We start from the raw sequence: 21,231 nt of genomic DNA on the forward strand, positions 1-21,231 counted from the left end.
GTATTTTCTGGAATCATGAGGCACTAATGGTCCCTGGAGAAGTATTTTTTATACGAATATTTTTTCAATGTTTCCTAAAAAAATGCACTGACAAGTCCTTACAATTCTAGCAAGTAATTATTTTTAGAAAAAATTGCCTTACCACAATTTTCTTGTTAAGAATTTTCAACTAGAAATGTGTTTCTAGGAATCAAGAGGCACTAATAGTCCTAGACGATGAATTTTTACTAGAAATATGTTGCCAACATTTCCTAAAGAAAAGCACCAACAAGACCTTTTAGTTGTAAAATGTATTTTGTTTCAGTAAAAAATTGCCTTAATACAAAATTTTCCTGGTAAGAATTTTCAGCTAAAAAACTATTTTTAGGAAACGTGAGGCACTAATGGTCCCTGGAGACGTATTTTTACTAATATTACTTTTCCAACGTTTTTGAAAAAAATGGCTCTAATAAGGTGTTATAGTTTTAAAATGTATAAGCAAAAATTGCCTACACACTATTTTTCTGGTATGATTTTTCTACTAGAAAAGTATTTCCCAGAAACACGAGGCAGTTATGATCCATGGAGATGTATTTTTACTAGAAATATTTTCCAAATTTTCCTAAAAAAACCTTTGGTCCTTCGAGACCTATTTTTACCAGAAATAATTTTTGAATGTTTCCAAAAAAATTTGTATAAACAAGGCCTTATATTTTTAGAAAGTAATTTATCTCTACAAAAATATTTGTACCACAAAATTTTCTAGGTAAGAATTTTTAGCTTGAAAATTGTTTCTGAGAAACATAAGGCACTAATGGTCCATGGAGACATATTTTTACTAGACATAAATTTTCAAAATTTCCTGAAAAAATTGCACTAACAAGTCCTAATAGTTGTAGGAAGTAATTTGTTTAAACAAAAACTGCCTCACCACAAAATTTTCTTGGTAAGAATTTCTGCTAGAAAAGAGTTTTCAGGAAACATGAGGCATTAATGGTCCTTGGATACAAATTTTTACTAGAAATACTTTGCCAATGTTTACTAAAAAAGGCACTAACAAGTTGTAGAATTAAATTTGTTTTAGACTAAATTTCCTTAGAACAAAATCTTCTTGCTACGAATTTTGAGCTAGGAAAGAGTTTCCTAGAAAACTAAAGGCCTGATGGTCCCTGAAAAGAGGCACTAACAAGGCTTTTCAGTTGTGGAAAGTAATTGTCTTACCTCAAAATTTTCTTGGTATGAATTTTTATCTAAAAAACTGTTTCATGGAAACATGAGGCACTAATAGTCCCTGGAGATGTATTTTTACTAGAAATACTTTGCCATCGTTTCCTTAAAAAATGCACTAACAAGGACTTTTAGTTGTAGAAAGTAATTTGTTTAAAAATTTGCCTTACTAAAAAATCCTTCAGATAAGAATTTTCACTTAGCAGTGTGTTTCCATGAAACTTGAGTCACTAATGGTCCCTAAAGACGTATTTTTACTACCAATATTTTGCGTACATTTCCTGAAAAAATGCACTCACAAGGCCAAATACATTTTGAAAGTAATTTGTTTTAGTAAAAAATGCCTTACCTCAAAATTACCCTGGTATGAATTTATTTCTAGGAAACATGAGGCTTTCATGGTCACTAGAGATGTATTTTTGGAAAACATGAGGCACTTAGGGTCCCTGGAGATGAATTTTCACAGAAAGACTTTTCCAAAGTTTCTTGAAAGAAGGCTCTAACAAGCGTTATTGTTGCAGAAAGTAATTTGTTTATGGAAAAATTACTGGAACTCAAAATTTTTAGCAAGAAAAGTGTTTCCAGGAAATGTGAGGCACTATTGGGCCCTGGAGACGTATTTTTACTAGAAATACGTTTCCAATGTTTCCTAAAAAAGGCATTAACAAGGGCTTACAGTTATAGAGAGTAATTTGTTTCAACAAAAATTGCCTTATCGCAAAATTTTGTGGTAAGAATTTTACGCTAGAAAAGTGATTTATAGGAAACATGAAACACTAATGGTCTCTAGAGACGTATTTTTACTTTTTAAAATACTTTTCCAATGTTTCTTGAAAAAAATCACTAACGATGCTTTAAAGTTGTAGGATGTAATTTGCTGCACAAAAAATTGTCTTACAACAAAATTTTACATGTAAGAATTTTCTACAAGAAAAGTGTTTCGAGGAAACATGAGGCACTAATCGTCCCTGGCTAAGTATTTTTACAAGAAATAGATTTTCAAAGTTTCCTAAAAAAATGCACTAACAAGAGTATACAGTTGTGGAAAGTTATTTATTTCACCAAAAATTGCCTTACCACAAAATTTTCCATGTTAAAAATTTCTAGTACAAAAGTGTTTCCAGGAAACATGAGGCACTAATAATTCCTGGAAAAATGCACTAACAAGGCCTAATAGTTCTAGAAACTAATTTGTTTCGGCCAAAATTTCCCATCACAATATTTTCCTTGTAAGAAAACTTCAGCTAGAAAAGTGTTTCCAGGAAGAATGAGGTACTACCCCAAGAGACATAACTTTTCAAGAAATAAGTTTCCAAATTTTCTTGAAAAAAGGCTCTAACAAGGCCTTCTAGTTTTAAAATGTAATTTTTTTCAGCAAAAAATGCCTTACCACAATATTTTCCAGGTAAGAATTTTTCAGCTAGAAAAGACTTTTCAGGAAACATGAGGCACAAATGGTCTAAGGAGAATTAGTTTTACTTGAATGACTTTTCCAATGTTTACTAAAATAAATGCACTAACAAGGACTTATAGTTTTAGGAAGTAATTTGTTTCAGGAAAATTTTCTTGATAAGAATTTTCAACTTGAAAAGTGTTTCCATGAAACATGAAACACTAATGGTCCAGTGGAAACATATTTGTACTAGAAATACTTTTCTAATTGTTCCTGAAAAAAGGCACTAACATAGCCTTATGGTTGTAGAAAGTAATTTGTTTTAGCATAAAATGCCTTACCACAAAAATTTCCTGGTAAGCGTTTTTAGCTAGAATAGTGTGTCTATGAAACATGAGGCACTAATAGTCCCTAGAGACATATTTTTACTAGAAATATTTTTTCAACATTTCCCAAAACAATGCACTAACAAGGCCTTATAGTTGTACAAACTAATTTGTTTTTGCAAAAAATTGCTTAACCAAAAAGTTTATTTGGTAAACATTTTCACCTAGAAAAGTTTTTTTAGGAAAAATGAGGCACTAATGGTTCCTGGAGACGCATTTTTACTAGAAATACTTTTCCAACATTTCTTGAAAAAAATGCTCTAACAATGCCATATAGTCGTAGAAAAAAAATTGTTTTAGCAAAAATTGCCTTACCACAAAATTTTCGAAGTTTGAATTTTCAAATTGAAATGTGTTTTCAGGAAACATGTGCCTCTAATGATACATGGAGACGTATTTTTAATAGAAATACTTTTTTGACATTTCGTGAAAAATTGCACTAACAAGACCATATCCTGGTAGAAAGTAATTTGTTTCAAACAAAATTTCCTGACCGTAAAATCCTCCTGGTAAGAATTTTCTGCTAGAAAAGTGTTTCCAAGAAACCTGAGGCACCAATGTGTTATGGTCCTGGGGTTAAGTACTTGGCTTTCCGCTACCTAACAAGCCGGTCTTTTGGGTAGTAATGGCTAGGTGCTTAACATTTGGTATCAGAGCAGGCGCTACGTCCCAAGTTCGATTCCTGTGTGGGGCGTCTGCGTGTGTTAATCCCAGGCGTCTCGATAGCTACGTGTGATTAATCCCAGCCGGCGACTGCGTGTGTTAATCCCGATTTCCGTGGGCGTTGGCTCGGGAGGGTGGGTGTACTGTTATGGTTCTGGGGTTAAGTACTTGGCTTTCCGCTACCTAACAGGCCGGTCTTTTGGGTAGTATTGGCTAGGTGCTTAACAATTTTTGGTCCTGGGGTTAAGTACTTGTTTTTCTGCTACCTAACAAGCCGGTCTTTTGGGTAGTATTGGCTAGCTGCTTAACATTTGGTATCAGAGCAAGCGCTATGTCCAGAGTTTGATTCCCGCACGGGGCGTCTGTGTGTGTTAATCCCGGGCGTCCTGATAGCTGCATGTGATTAATCCCGGTCGGCGGCTGCGTGTGTTAATCCCGGCCGTTGTGGTCTTCGGGTCGGGAGGGTGGGTGTACTGTTATGGTCTTGGGGTTAAGTATTTGACTTTCTGCTACCTAACAGGTAGGTCTTTTGGGTAGTATTGGCTAGGTGCTTAATATAATGGTCCCAAGAAAAGTGTTTTTACTAAAAATACTTTCCCAACATTTCCTGAAAGAAAAAGGCATTAACAAGGCCTTGTAGATGTAGAAAGCAATTTATTTCTGCATAAAATTTTATTGGTAAGAATTTTTATCTTGAAATGGGTTTCTAGGAAATGACAAGCACTAATGGTCCCTAGAGTCATATTATTAATTTAAATATTTTTCCTTCATTTTCTGAAAAATGGTCACTAACAAGGCCTTATTGTCGTGGTAAGTAATATGTTTCACAAAAAAATTGCCTTGGCTCAAAATTTTCCTAGTAAGAATTTTCTTCTAAAAAAGGGTCTGATTGAAACATGAAGCACTAATGGTCCCCAGAGACATATTTTTACTATAAATAATTTTCCAATATTTCCTAAAAAAAAGGCACTAATAAGGCCTCACGGTTCTAGAAATTAATTTCTTTCAACAAAAATTGCCATACTTCAAAATTTTCACAGTAAGAATATTCAATAGAAAGCTTTTTCGGGAAACATGAAGCACTAATTGTCCCTTGAAATTTATTTTTACTAGAAATACTTTTCCAATGACTCCTGAAAAAGGGCACTAATAGGGCCTCACATTTATAAAAAGCAATTTGTTTCAACAAAAACTGCCTTACCACAAAACTTTTGCTTGTAAGAATTTTCATCTTAAAATGTGTTTCCAGGAAACATGAGGCACTAAAGTCCTTGGAGATGTATTTTTACTAGAAATATTTTTCCAACGTTTCCTAAAAAATGGCACAAACAAGACCATATAGTTGAAAAATGTAATTTGTTTCAGCAAAAAATTCCATATAACAAAATTTTCTTGTTAAGATTTTTCAGCTAGAAAAAGGTTTCTAGGAAACATGAAGCACTAATGGTCCCTGGAGACATATTTTTACTAGAAATACTTTTCCAACGTTTCCTAAAACAATGCACTAAAAAGGCCTTATAGTTGTAGAAACTAATTTGTTTAATCAAATATTTCCTAACCAAAAAGTTTTCCTGGTAAGAATTTTCAGCTAGGAAAGTGTTTTTAGGAAACATGAGGCACTAATGGTCCCTACAGACGCAATTTTACTAGAAATACTTTTCCAATGTTTCCTCTAAAATGCTCTAATAATGCCTTATAGTTGTTGAAAGTAATTTGTTTCATAAAAAAACTACCTTACAACCAAAATTTTCCTGGTATGTATTTTCACATAGAAATGTGTTTCTAGAAAACATGTTGCACAAATGGTACCTGGAGAAGTATTTTTACTAGAAATTTTTTTCCATCGTTTCTTAAAATATGCATTAACAAGGCCTTATAGTTGTAAAAACTACATTGTTTCTGCAAAAATTGCCTTATCACAAAATTTTCCAGGTAAGAATTTTAAGCTTGCAAAGTTTTTTTCCAGGAAATGTGAGACACTAATGGTACTTGGAGATAAATTTTTACTTGAAATATTTTTCCTACATTTCCAGAAAAAGGGCTCTAGGAAGACCTTATAGCTGTTGAAAGTAATTAGTTTTACCAAAAATTGCCTTACCTCAAAAGTTTCTTGGTAAGAATTTGTCTCTAGTAAAGTGTTTCCAGGAAACATGAGGCACTAATTGTCCCTAGAGACGTATTTTTACTATAAATAATTTTCCAATATTTCTGGAAAAAAATGCACTAAAATTTTTACGGTTATAGAAAGTAATTTTTTTTAGCTAAAATTGACATACCTCAAAATTTTCCTGGAAATAATTTTTTTCTAGAAAAGTTTTTGCAGGAACCATGAGGATCTAATTGTCCCTAGAGATGTATTTACACTAGAAATAGTTTTCCAATGTTTCCTAAAAAAAACGCTAACAAGGTGTCACGGTTATAGAAAGTAATATGTTTCAACAAAAAAATGCCTACTACAAAAATTTTCTAGTCACATATTTCCATTTGAAAATGATTCCAGGAAACATGAGGAACTAATGGTCCCTGTAGACGTATGTTCACTAGAAATACTTTTTCAACATTTCCAAAAAAGGCACTAACAAGGCCTTACAGTTGTAAATTGTAATTTATTTCAACAAAAATTCCCTTACCTCAAAATTTTCTTGCTAAGAATTTTTCAGGTAGAAATGTGTTTTCAGGAAACATGTGGCACTAAAGGTCATTGGAAATGTATTTTTACTTGAAATAAATTTCCAATATTTCCTAAAAAAAATGTACAAACAAGGCGTTATAGTAGTAGACAGTAATTTATTTAAGTAAAAATTACCTTACCTCAAATTTTTGAAAGTAAATTTTTTTGTTGAATTTATGGGAAAGTGAAATACTTCATTGACATCAATAACTTGTTGTAATCAGAGTACATGAACCTCTATTTATAATAGAGGAAGGTAGTTGAGTCTAATTACAATAAAACTACCCTAGTCCAAATTACACCCAAACTCTAACACTTAAGGTAAGTCCTAACATAATTAGGTAACTTGATATTGATAAAAGACAAATATAACTTAAACTAAAACTTTTCTTGGTCGTGACCCTAAGATAAAGATACTTTTGTGAGTCATTCTTGATCTTCCAACTGATGTGATAAGGATTCTAGCTCTTGGTAATCATTGTGAGTCCTACTTCTTATGGGCTTGGGCCTTCCTTGGTCATGTGGCCCATCTTATAATAATCTTACATATGTGGGCCTTCCTTGGTCGTTTGGGTTTGATCTTATCTCCCAACACTCCCCCTCAAGCTGAGGGTGAGAGAACAACATGAACTCCCAACTTGCTACAAATGATGTATAAAATATTTTTGTATAAAATGACACATCTTCCAATATGCCTTCATCTTTCAACATTCCCCCTCACGTTGTTGCGTCATTCCATGAGGCCCTGTGGCATTATAAGTGAGAGTAAAAATCACTCCTAGCCGGTAAGCCATTGCTTCATACTCCAGTCTTAATACTGGATGTAGGGCACTCTCCACTGCTATCGATAGTGTGTCTATTGGCATTGCTCTGAAGTGTCCACCACCGTGTCCCTCCACAGGACAACGACTCTCAAGTGGTAGGAGACATAAAAGCTATTACGTAGGGGGGGGGGGGGGGGAGGGAGGAGGGGGATAACATCGATGTAATCATAAGTTCCTCCGTCATAGACTTCCAACCACAAATAATTTTGATCTTTTTGACGGGGTAAAATAAATGATGACATGAGGCCACTTCTTATTCAATAATAATGTCCCCAAAGAGACATAATAGATGCAGCTGAATATAACACGACCATCTTCCAACACATATAACACGAACCAAATAGTAAACTTTGTCAAAGAACCCACGAAATAATCCGATATAAAAATTTCTTCTTTGATGCACAAGCTTCATCTTTTGTGCTCCCCCTTTCTTGAATTTTTTGGTCATATAAACTTATCCACAACATAAGGAATAAAATACCTCTTTCTTGTTCTTCTTCAACTTCTCCCCCTCAAGCTGGGAGGTAATGGCAGTGATCCCAGCTTGAACCAAATATCATAGAAGTAGCAATAATCTAAAATAACAGATATTTTTAAATAATCCCTCAAACCATAGAGAAGTGAGATATTTTCCTGATATATCAACTCAAACAAGTGACGCAAAACAATCGGCATAAATTCGGCTTTTAAATACAACAGGATTCTAGCATGACCTTTGATTCTTCCAATTTGAATATATCTTTCAATATAGATCAAATTGACATGAAAGTTTTTCCTTCTGAAAATAGACTTAAATAAATTTCATCCAAGTATGAATTAACTTCATTAAATATAATTATTATAAGATAAATAATCTGATAGTTTTCTGTCTCTGTCATCTGATTGAACTAAGTTCTGTTTCTCCTATTTTTCCAGAACGACCATTGGCTATTGCAAGATCAATATCTCCTTATAAAAAATCATAACGAGAATTTGTTAAATAGGTAAGAAAATATACTTACTTATCTTTCGTTTGATATATAATTCTTCATATAAAGTCTCTTTCTTGATAGCATAAAATACCTCGGAAATTGATGCTTTCTACTGTCGGTCGAACCTCTTGTTCGATCTGACCTTTCTTGCTTCTTCAGAAAAAAAATTGGTTGAATAGGTAAAAGAATAGACTTACAGATATTTCTTTTGATATATATTTCTTCATATAAAATCTAGTTCTTGATAGCAAAAAATACCTCGGAATCTGAAGATTGTTGCTGCTGCACAAACCTTTTTGCAAACTGACCTTCGCTCATTACAATATCGATATCTCTCTATAGATAACTCCGGTTGGAACAAATAATTCTTCTTTGGAAAGTAGACTCAAATATATTTCCGTCAATATATATCTTTCAATATAAAAAACTATTTATAGAGGTGAAAATCGCAACGAAATCTACGGGAGTGGGGACTGAAAAAAAAAAAACTACGAACCTAGACCTAGCTAGGGTTTAGGGTTTAGAGAAAAGGATCATATTACCTCCGTGAGTTGACCAAGTCAAATCATAGAACCTGTTCTGATACCATGTTGAATTTATGGAAAAGTGAAATACTTCATTGACATCAATAACTTGTTGTAATCAGAGTACATGAACCTTTATTTATAATAGAGGAATGTAGTAGAGTCCAATTACAATAAAACTACCCTTGTCCCAAGTACACCCAAAATCTAATACTTAAGGTAAGTCCTAACATAATTAGGTAACTCAATATTGATAAAAGATAAATATAACTTAAACTAAATTTTTTCTTGGTCATGACCCTATGATAAAGATACTTTTGTGAGTCCTTCTTGATCTTCCAACATATGTGATAAGGATGCCAGCTCTTGGTAATCATTGTGGGTCCTACTTCTTATGGGCTTGGGCCCATCTTGTGGGCCTTCCTTGGTCTTTTGGACTTGATCTTATCTCCCAACAATTTTCAACTAGAAAAGTGTTTCAAGGAAACAAGAGGTACTAATGGTCCCTGGTTCCTATTTTTGTTAGAAATAAATTTCCAATGTTTCTTGAAAGAAGGCACTAACAAGACCTTATAATTCTAGAAAATAATTTGTTTAAAAAAAATTGCCTTAACACAAAATTTATCTAGTAAGAATTTTCAGCTAGAAAAGTTTTTCAAGGAAAAAGAAGACACTAATGGTCCCAGGAGACAAATTTTTAGTAGAACTAAGTTCACAACGTTTCCTCAAAAAGACCACTAAAAAGGCCTTATAGTTGTAAAATGTAGTTTGTTTTAACAAAAATTGCCTTACCACAAATTTTTTTCTCGCATGAAATTGTAGCTAGAAATGTGTTTCCAGGAAACATGTGGCACAAATGGCCCCTGAAAATGTATTTTTACTAGAATAATTTTTTTATGTTTGCTTAAAAAAGGCACTAACTAGGTCGTATAGTTCAAGAAAGTAATTTCTTTAAGCAAAAATTGTGTTACCAAAAAGTTTTCTAGGTAAGAATTTTCAGCTAGAAAAATGTTTCCAAGAATCATGAGGCACTCATGGTCCCTAGAGATGCATTTTTAATATTAATATTTTTCCAATGTTTCCAACAAAAATGCACTAACAAGGCCTTATAGTTCTAGAAAGTTCTTTGTTTAAAAAAAAATGCCTTACCACAAATAAATTTTGTTAAGAATTTTCAGCAAAAAAGTGTTTCCAAAAAACATGAGGAGCTAATGGTCCCAAGAGACAAATTTTTACTACAATTATGTTCCCAACCTTTCCTGAAGAAAGGCGCTAACAAAGCCTTATAGTTGTAAAATATGTTTTGTTTCAACAAAATATTCCTAAAAATTTCCTTACCACAAAATTTTCATGGTAAGAATTTTTAGCTAGAAAACTATTTCCCGAAAATGAGAGTTACTAATGCTCCCTGGAGACGTATTTTTACTAGAACTATTTTTCCAGCGTTTCATGACAATAGATCTAACAAGGACATATAGTTGTAAAATCTAATTTGTTTTAGCAAAATTTGCCTTCTCAAAAACATTTCTAGGTAAGAGTTTTCAGCAAGAACAGTGGTTCTAGGAAACATGAGCCACTTATGGTCCCTGGAGATGTATTTTTACTAAAAATATTTTACTAATGTTTCCTAAAAAAATTACATTAAGAAGGCTTTATAATTTTTTAAACTAATTTGCTTCAGCAAAAATTGCCTTACCAAAAAGTTTTCTTGCTAAAAATTTTCAGCTAGAAATTTTTTTTCAAGAAACATGAGGCACTAACGGTCCCTAGAGAAGTATTTTTACTAGAAATACTTTTCAAATGTTTGTTGAACGAAAATGAACCTACTAGCCCTAATAGTTGTAGAAAAAAAATTGTTTCTGAAAAATTTTGCTGTTAAGAATTTTCAGCTTGAAAAATGTTCCTAGAAACTTGAGGCCCTAATGGTCTCTGGAGAAGTAATTTTACTAGAAATAATTTTCCAATGTGTTTTTGAAAAAATTAAAAAAAAAGGCCTTATAGTTGTAGAAAGAAATTTATTTCAAAAAAAATTGTCATACCACAAAATCTACTTGGTAAGAATTTTCAGCTGGAAAATTGTTTCTAAAAAATATAAGGCACTAATGGTCCATGGAGATGTATTTTTACTTGAAATATTTTTTCAATGTTCCATAGAAAATGGCACTAGCATGGCCTTGTAGTTGTCAAATGTAATTTGTTTCAGCATGTTGGAATATATGATGTAATTAGGATGACACTGATGTAGTTAGTTTACATTTTATGTCTCATATTCACTCTTATTAGGTTGAAGGGTATACATGTAATATTGATACTTTTGATACTTATAAATATGACATATGGGTGATGGTGTTACGGTCCTTGAGTTAAATACCTATGTCTTCTGCTCCTAACATGTCGGTCGTTTGGGATGTATTGGCTAGGTGCTTAACATTTGGCATCAGAGCAGGCTCCCACGTCGTGAGTTCAATTCCCAAGGCACACAGAGGCTGGATTAAAATTACTGGTAGGGTCGGCAGAAACCGGGTCGGGCCAGTGTCGTTGCACCACCATGGTCGTCGTTCGTGAAGGTGGGGTGTGATGTTATTGTCCTAGAGTTAAGTACCTATGTCTTCCACTTCTAACAGGCCGGTCTTTTGGGTAGTATTGGCTAGGTGCTTAACATTATATTATGGTCCTGGAGTTAAGTACCTATGTCTTCCGCTCCTAACAGGCTGGTCTTTTGGGAAGTATTGGCTAGGTGCTTAACATTTGGTATCAGAGCTGGTGCTACGTCCCGAGTTCGACTCCAGCACCAGGCGTCTATGTGTGTTAATCCCGGGCATCCCGATAGCTGCGCATGTGATTAATCCCGGCCGGCGGCTGTAATCTCGGCCGGCGGTTGCGTGTGTTAATCCCGGCCGCCGTGGTCGTTGGCTCGTGAAGGTGGGTGTACTGTTATGGTCCTTGAGTTAAGTACCTATGCATTCCGCTCCTAACATGTCAGTCTTTTGGGATGTATTGGCTAGGTGCTTAACAGATGGTTTGGCCTAAGTCCAAATCCCTAATTTCCTATTCTCTCTTTGGAAGTGTACCATATTTATAACCTTTGTTTCTCTTCTCTCTTCTCCCTTCTTCCTTCTCTCTTTTCCCTAACATTATCATCTATGGAATCCTGAAAATCAATGTGGTATCAGAACGGTGATTGATATTTCAGAAATCCAGTTGGGTTTTATCTACCCATATTTTCTTATATGCTGCTCGGCAAATGAGTTCTTCTCTCTAAAAGAATTTCAGATATTTCTTGGTAAAATATTTATTGGCTGATGTTCTTTTCTTTTTTTTAAGACAAGAACCAATATTAGTATAAGAGTTTCTGTTTTGTGCTTCATTACTCAGCTCATAAAGTTTTTTATTGTTCCACAAAATTACAGGAACTCTCCATGGAGGGAAGAATATCAATGAACTCAGCCATCATCACTCTATTTGCCTGGTAAGTTTTATTTCTTCTCTTCATACCAGAATTTTTTTTCCCCTATTATGGAAAAAATAATGGAAGAGGATTGTTGCTGTTGTAAAAGAAGCAGTAGGAGAGGTGGTTATTGCTGAAAAATGATGGTTTTATGTTAAAGGCTACTGCTACATGATAGCCATTGTTCTTGAATGGCAGAGATTCACAATTCTGAGAAACTGTAGCCAGGAACAACTTCCATTGTTTTGCTGGGTCTGGTAATGTTCTTAGTCAAGACAAAAGCAGTTTTAACTCTGTCTGGGATTTTTTTATGAAGAGAATGGGTTTGCATGTGGTTTTCATTGCTACTACTTCAGTATTACTATGTCAACCTTGATTCTGAATCCTCTTTGTTATTTCCTGATGACCTCCACCCATTTCACTATCATCTCTTGACAAGCCCTTCTGTTAGGAAAGATTGTTGCATACCAGCATACCATTGTTATCTTATATCTCTGTTCGAAATTCATGGCTTGATGAAGTCGTGCACAGAAAAACAAGTAAGATATCTGGATAAAGACTTCCATTGGTTGAGAAGAGTTATCGTCGAGATATTGCTGTATTGACTAGTTATTTATTTTATGTTTGGAAAGTTTTCATTTCCGTCATAGAAGATCAAGCAGAACTGGCAATATTTCACGTTGTTGTAAATCTGGAAAAAAATGCTGCTATTATTCTGGATATTATTCAGGAAAATCTTGTTGATTAAGATAGTGGATGTTGCAGTTTGATGCTAAGATAAGAAACAAGACTCTCGGTTCCGTATCTTGCCCTCCTCTCTGTTTTGAGAAAATTTGCAGCAATTTAACTATGGTATCTTCCGTAATATTCTAGCCAACGTGGAGAACTCCATGGTAGAACTCCATGGTAGATTGTATCTTGCTTACCTCTATGACACTTATCTACATTTTTTGGTATCAATCCCTCAAAGGAAGAGGGAGTTTTTGGTAGTTCAATCAGCGTTGGGAGAAGCAACAAAAGCAACACCCTTGGTTGGCATTCAACAACAGCAGAAACTGAAATCTCTTATATGAAAAGGGTACAAACAAAAAACTATTATACGGAGATAATCTTTCCATAATCCTTGAATCATCTAATCTCTATTTGATCCTGATAGATTAATCTGGAAATAAAGATTGGTAATGCCAGCATAGATCTTCGGATTGAGCAACTCTATCCTCAGTTTATTCTGATCCAACTGAGTTCATTCTATATGTTGTTCATATCCCGAGTTGCTGATTATACTCAGAAAGTATTGGTATCATAACCACCAAGTTGTTGCTTATATCTACCGAGTTTCTGAGTATAGCAAGATTTCTGAGTTGCGGATTTAACTCGGACCAGCCAGATGTGACTCAGGACAGGTCCACTCGAACTAATAAGTTCGTTGGACTCGGTCATATTAACTCGGTCGCTTGACTAAGTCGGAGTTTTCTACTCTACTCGACGTGACTCTGTATTGGTGACTCGGCATGACTCACTTATTGAGTGTAGAAGCTGCTATCTACTACATTCTTCACTTCGGTTGGGTTATTATCTTGGATTATTGCGACCTTATTATTTGGGGCACATATTCCTTATTCAATGATGGACTCTTTGCAGATTATTTCATGTGTCCTTATTAAGGATTTTCATTATTTGGTACGTGTTATTTGAGCATTGGCCCATAACCATTGTTGTTATTGTGTCTCCTTGATTGAGACATTCTTTTTGGAGAAGAACTCCTATATTGTTTACCTTGAATTCATTGTTTGTTGATTGTTGTCGGCATTGGTTCGTCTGATGCAGAATTTGAATTTCTTAAAAAATTAAAGCACTTGATGGCCTCAACATCTTATCTTCCTATTTACCCATTACCCTTTGGCAGTCTTTCTCTTACCATCCTTTATTTGACTCTCACTTACCCTTATTGGCCAACCCTTTTAAAGCATTGCTTTGGTTAGTCTCTTTTATTCATATGGGTGTTTTAAGTTCATTGAGACTTTTTAATTGGTACCTGTGGGTATTTTATCGTCGTCTTGTGAATGATGTGTATTACCCACTTTAGTGATTATTTTCACTATATTTGTTCGAAATATTTTGAGGTTGAATTCGATTTATATTTTATTGCCTATTTTTACTCTTTGAGAGTTTGTACCTGGCGTCGTACTTATCCTTGGGACACTGTGATGGAGGAGTTTATTACTACATCTATATTATTTGGTTCAAGTTGGGATAACTGCCATTACCTCCCAACTTGAGGGGGAATGTTGGAATATATAATGTAATAAGGATGGCACTGATGTAATTAGTTTATATTTTTTTGTCTCTTATTCACTCTTATTAGGGTGAAGGGTATATATGTAATATTGATACTTTTGATACCTATAAATATGACTTATGGGGGAGGGTTTGGCATAAGTCCAAAACCCTAATTTCCTATCCTCTCTTTGGACGTCTACCATATTTCTTTCCTCTCTTTCTCTTCTCTCTTCTTCCTTCTTTTTTCTCTCTTTTTCCTAAAGTTATCATCTATGGAGTCTTGAAAATCAACACAATATAAATTGACATATCACAAAATTTTCTTGGTAATATATTTTTGCTAGAAAAGTGTTTCCAGGAAACATGAAGCACTAATGATTGATGGAGACATATTTTTATTAGAAATATTTTTCTAACATTGAATAAAACAATGCACTAACCAGGACTTATAGTTGTAAAAACTAATTTGTTTCTGCAAAATTTGCCTAACCTAAAAGTTTTTCGAGTAAGAATTTTTCGTTAGAAAAGTACTTCTAGGAAACATGAGGCACTAATGGTCCCTAGACAAGTATTTGTGCTAGAAATACTTTTCCGATGTTTCCTAAAAAAAATAATATAAAAGGCCTTGTAGTCGTAGAAAGTAATTTGTTGAAGCAAAAACTACCTTGCAAAAAATGTTTCTTGGTATGAATTTTCAAATAGAAATGTATTTCTTGGAAACATGTGGCTCAAAAGGTACTCGGAGACATATTTTACTAGAAATAATTTTCCAATATTTCCTTAAAAATGGCACCTACAGGGCCTTATTATGGTAGAAAGTAATTTGTTTCTAACAAAATTGCGTTACCACAAAAATCTTCCTGGTAAGAATTTTCAGCTACAAAAGTGTTTCATGGAAATCTAAGGCACTAATGGTCCCTAGAGTAGTATTTTTACTAAAAATACTTTGCCAACGTTTCCTGAAAAAAAAGGCACTAACAAGGCCTTATAGTTGTAGAAAATAATTTGTTTCAGCAAAAATTGCCTAACCTTAAAATTTTCCTAGAAGAATTTTCCGCTAGAAAATGATTCTAGGAAACATAAGGAACTAATGGTCCCTGTAGATGAATTTTTACTAGAAATAATTTTTTAACATTTTCTTAAAAAATGCACTACCAAGGCCTAATAGTTGTATAATTTAATTTGTTTAAGCAAACATTGCCTTCAAAATTTTCTTGGAAAGAATTTTGAGATAGAAAAGTTTTTCGAAGAAAAATGAGGCCCTAAAGGTCGCTAGAGACGTATCTTTACTAGAAGCCCCCTGTAATGGTTTTTATTACTCCTACCACTTGAGAGTCGTTGTCCTGTGGAGGGACACGATGGTGGACACTTCAGAGCAATGCCGATAGACACACTACCTCCAGAAGATGGGGTGTTCCTACATCCAATATTAGGACTGGAGTATGGAGCAATGTCTTACCAACTAGGAGTGGTTTTTACTCTCATTTATATTATGCCAGCAAGGCCTCACGGAAGGACGTAATAGCGTTAGGGGAAGTGTTGGAAGATGAAGGCATATTGGAAGATATGTCATTTTATACAAAGATTTTATATATCATTTGCAGCAAGTTGGGAGTTCATGTTGTTCTCTCACCCGCAACTTGAGGGGGAGTGTTGGAAGATAGTGCTGATTTTCAGGACTCCATGAATTTAACTCGTGGAGAAAAAAGAAAAGAAACCCATTGGGAGAAAACTGGAGGAAGAAGGGTTATGAAATTGATTATTCATTACCCTCCCTCTAAAGCTCTATTTATAGATTTATGAATCTATAATATTACAATAATACCCCTAAACTTAGGGTTTAGGGCTTTAACCCTGGAACTTTAACATAATTACATCAATGCCATCTCTATGAAATGACTCTTTATTTACCTTCCTGCCATCAATGTCTATGGGTCTATGGGCCTTGAGCCCATCTTCTTTATCTCTTAGATGCATGGGTCTTCCTTGGTTATGTGGGTTTGGGCCCTGTTTTCCAATACTCCCCCTCAAACTGGGGGTGAGAGAACAACATGAACTCCCAGCTTGCTGCAAATGATGTATAAAATCTTTTTTGCATAATATGTCTTCATCTTCCAACACTCCCCCTCACGCTGGTGCTCTCATTCACAAGAGCAGCTGGTATAATATCAGTGAGAGTAAATCACTTATAGCCGCTAAGACATTGCTCTGAAGTGTCTACCTCCACCACTGTGTCCCTCCATAGGACAATGACTCTCAAGTGGTAGAGTAATATATGATATTAATGGGGGGTAGTAACATAAATATAACAATAAGTTCCTCCGTCATGGACTTCCAACTATAAAAAGATATTTTTGATGGGGATGAAGTTCCTCCGTCATGGACTCCCAACCACAAATATATTTGATTCTTTTTTTGACGGGGATGAAGTTCCTCCGTCATGGACTTCCAACCACAAATAAATTTGATTATTTTTTTGACGGGGATGAAGTTCCTCCGTCATGGACTCCCAACAAAAAAAAATTGATTCTTTTTCTTACGGGGCTGAAGTTCCTCCGTCAAGGACTCCCAAAAAAAAAAATTTGATTCTTTTTTTGAAGGGGATGAAGTTCCTCCATCATGGACTCCCAACCAAAAATAAATTTGTTTCTTTTTTTTATGGGGATGACAATAAATATTGGTATGAGGCTACCTCTTATTTAATAATACTGTCTAATCGAAAGAGACACAATAACAACAGCTTAAATGGGCTTGGTTTGGGCCCACTTAACACGACCCAAAATAATCCTTGTAATATCACCCATTAAATAATCCAATGCACTTATCTAGACCAAATAATATGTTGACCAAGGAATAATTTGTCAATGCTTCAAAAATAATAATCCAGCCAGATAAAAAATTTACAGAGTCGCGCCAAAATCTTGGGCACGTATATCAAGGCTAAAAATTAAGTGGCCCGACTCAGGTTGACTCGGACCAGAGTTGACTCGGACAGGGTTGACCCGGTCCGAGTTAACTCAGTCCGGAACAGAAGTCACGCACGGTCCGGGTTGCGGCAGAACGGGCGAACGCTGCACTGAATTGACTCGGGCGAGTCCGCGTTGCTGAACCCGACGTTGATTATTTCATGTTTCCTACTTTAGGTAACATGAAGTATTTCAACAGTACGTCGTCTTCTTCCTCTCGCGAACGGAAACAGAGCACTTCTTCGCAAGGAAATTTTCCGAATAAGAGCCAGTAGCTGGTTTCCATGATTTATCGTCTCGATAATGGCAACAAAGCTGGCTCTCGGCAGACGAGTTGTTGCCTGAGCTAGCAAAACAATTTAAATCGGCAACTGCATCTTCTTCCCCGAAGCTGAACAGAGCGGAAAGAACCAGAGAGTCGATGCCAGAGAAGGAAACTTCCCAAAATATGAATCCAGTCACAAGAGGCGACGCCAGAGAAGGAAAAACGCCAGCGAAGAACTTCCGAAGGAAAGGCAGCAAAGATCCGGCAGATTTGTTTCCGAAAAAAAAACAGCAGTAATGCCGTAACGCCCGTAATGCCAGGATGGTATCTTCCGTGCTTATCTCTCGGAAGATTAAGAAAAGACAACGATCATATAATAAATTCTGACAGTAATTCGGATAGCAAGAGACTAATTTCCAAAACCAGCAGCTTCTGTGGCAGAGATGATTTTGGATGATCAGCAACGCAGTGATGAAACGAAATCCCGTCAATATTGGCAAGATAGTTTTGGCTTGCCAGCAGTGAAGCAATTCTAGAAAAGATACCAGCGCATGCAATCTTCCAGACAGCAACGCATGGTTTTCATATTAATTCGGAAGAGATCTGAACAATACAGCAGTGAGTGAGTCAAGCATGTGCTGGTCACCAGATCCTTCAACTTGTCTCTACGTCAGTCTATGTTAGATGTTGGTCTATGCAGAGATTCAGAAACATTAACCACCAACAGAAGAGAATGCAATTCAAATATCTGCTGCTACTCGTCGATGGCTGCATCTACTCAAAACTGAGAAGGAATTGGCACGGAAACTCTGCTATTATTTGGTTGTTGATGAAGCGCAAGAATGAGCCGAGAATGGAGAGGCCGGGAGAAAAAGTCTCAGATGATTTTCTAAAAACAAGATCTGCTCGATAGGAGTAAGGCTAGCAATGGCAGATGGTAGGTAGAGAGGCTTGGTAATGGTAGAGTAATGCCGGGCAATATGAAATAAAATCAACAAAACAAAATACCTAATATTCAGCAACTATGGAAAAGAAGACGAATGAAACTTGAAAAAAACCATTGCCGGAGTTCTGAAAATCAAAGCTTTGATACCACGTTGATTTTTAGAACTCCATGAATTTAGCTCATGGAGAAAAAGGAAAAGAAACCCATTGGGAGAAAACTGGAGGTAGAAGGGTTATAAAATTGATTATTCCTTACCCTCCCCCTGAAGGAAGAAGGGTTATGGAATTGATTATTCCTTACCCTCCCCCTGAAGCTCTATTTATAAATTTATGAATCTAAAATATTATAATAATACCCCTAAACTTAGGGTTTAGGGTTTTAACCCTGAAACTTTAACATAATTACATCAATGTCATCTCTATGATATGACTCTTTATTTACCATCCTGCCATCAATGTATATGGGTCTATGGGCCTTGAGCCCATCTTCTTTATCTCTTAGATGCATGGGTCTTCCTTAGTCTTATAGGCTTGGGCCCATCTTCTAATACACTTGGATATGTGACCCTTCCTTGGTCGTGTGGGCTTGGGCCCTGTCTTCCAACAGATAGGTCCCAAGACCACACGACCAAGGAAGGGTCACATATCCAAGTGTATTAGAAGATGGGCCCAAGCCTATAAGACCAAGGAAGACCCATGCGTCCAAGAGATATAGAAGATGGCCTCAAGGCCGATAGATCGAGGAGAAGGCTCGTAGGCCCACATACAAGATGACAGGATGGTAAATAAAGAGTCATCTCATAGAGATGACATTGATGTAATTAAGTTAAAGTTCTAGGGTTAAAACCCTAAACCCTAAGTTTAGGGGTATTATTGTAATACAATAGTTTCATAAATCTATAAATTGAGCATCAGGGGGGGGGGGGTTAGGAATCATGTCCATAACCTCTTTTCCTCCAGTTTTCTCCCAATGGTGTCTCTCTCCTTTTTTCTCCATGATCTAAATTCATGGAGTCCTGAAAATCAACAATCTTGTCTATTTTTGTCAAGAGAATGACATTATCCATCAAATATCTTGTGCCTACACTTCACAACAGAATGGTGTAGCAGAACGGATGAACCGTCACCTTCTTGAGGTAGCTCACAACTTATTGTATACCATAAAAGTCCCATACTTTTATTTGCCACATACCATTGTTACTGCACGTTTTCTTATAAATAGGCTACTCTCTTCCATTCTTGGTCATAAATCCCCATATTCCTTATTATTTCCACATGGTAACCCCTTTTCACTTCCCTTGAAAGTTTTCGGTTGTATATGCTTTGTTCATATTACCTCCCCAAAACATAGTAAACATGATCCAAAATCTGTCAAGTGTATCTTCGTTGGATACTCTCGCATGCAAAAGGGTTATATTTTCTACAATCCCACTCTCCAAAGGTTACTTGTGTCTATGGATGTAAATTTTTTTTGAAGACTCTTCATATGTTATGGACTCCATAGCATCACGAGTTATCAATAGGCGTAGGAATTAAATTATGTCAATTTCCTTTTAATATAATTCCATTTGGTTTGGTTTGGTTTAGATGTAATATGGAATAAACCAGTTGACCCATGGGTCTAACTTGTATTTCCGTCCTCAACCCTATTTACGGGGACGTCAAGGTGAATCAAAGAAGCATTGAGAAAATTAGAATTAAACAGGTCGGATTCTCCCTCAGAGGTCTAGGTCGGATTCTCCCTCTAAGGTCCAGGTCGAGCTTCCTTCAAAGCTTAATCATTCCATTCCGAATTCCACCATTCCCCGTTCCAGAAACAAGAATCCTCTTCCAGCGTCAAGATTCAATATGAAGGGAAGAGAGGAAAGAAGGGTGACTCGATCCATGGCTCGGGAAGATCCTAACATCTTGGTATCAGACAGGTCCACCCTTGGGGATTCCTCTTCCCCTGAGGATTTTCTGAAATTAGTTGAGGACAATCGTCAGAGGACAGACGTTCAGGCTCAATCCCTTGAAGAAGTGCGTCAGATCACATCTGACCTACGTGAGGCTATCAAATCCATGGATGCAGCAATCCAAGCCATCCTCTGGCGACAAGACGATAGTGGTCTTCGAGCACTGCCGCCGCCAGCCTACTCTTCACCGGCCGACCACCATCACTACCAGCCACCACCACCTCCTCCACCACCACTGCGCCACAACAATCCCCATATGGGGCCTGCCGCACAGGGACCAAATACTGTTCTCAGGTATTTCAAACTCGATTTTCCTACATATGATGGGTCTAAGGACCCCTCTATTTGGTTAACCAAGTGTGCCCAATTCTTTTATCATAAAAAAACACCTGCGAATGAGAAGGTTTATTTGGCCGCATACCACATGCTCGATGAAGCGCTCCTATGGTACCACCAATTTCGAAATGACCAATTGGTTCAGGATTAGGCGACCTTTAGACAATCATGCATGATGAAGTTTGCTCATCCAGCACCAGCGGTGGCCCACTCAAGCGGCTGCCTCACTCCTAGTGCCTCATTGCAGTTCTCCAGGTCAGCCCCTTCCACTTGGTCGCCCCTTCTGCTTCGGTAGCACACACCGGGATTCAAACTCGCAACCAAGCGCTAGCTCTGATACAAAATGTTAATCACCAAGCCAATACTACCAAAAAGACCGCCCTATTAGGAGTGGAAGA

The sequence above is a fragment of the Aristolochia californica genome, unplaced genomic scaffold (genome assembly GCF_029961685.1).
Source record: "Aristolochia californica isolate CCGP_79_NKW_82.1479 unplaced genomic scaffold, dmAriCali1.0.hap1 SCAF_3, whole genome shotgun sequence".
Lineage (NCBI taxonomy): Eukaryota > Viridiplantae > Streptophyta > Magnoliopsida > Piperales > Aristolochiaceae > Aristolochia > Aristolochia californica.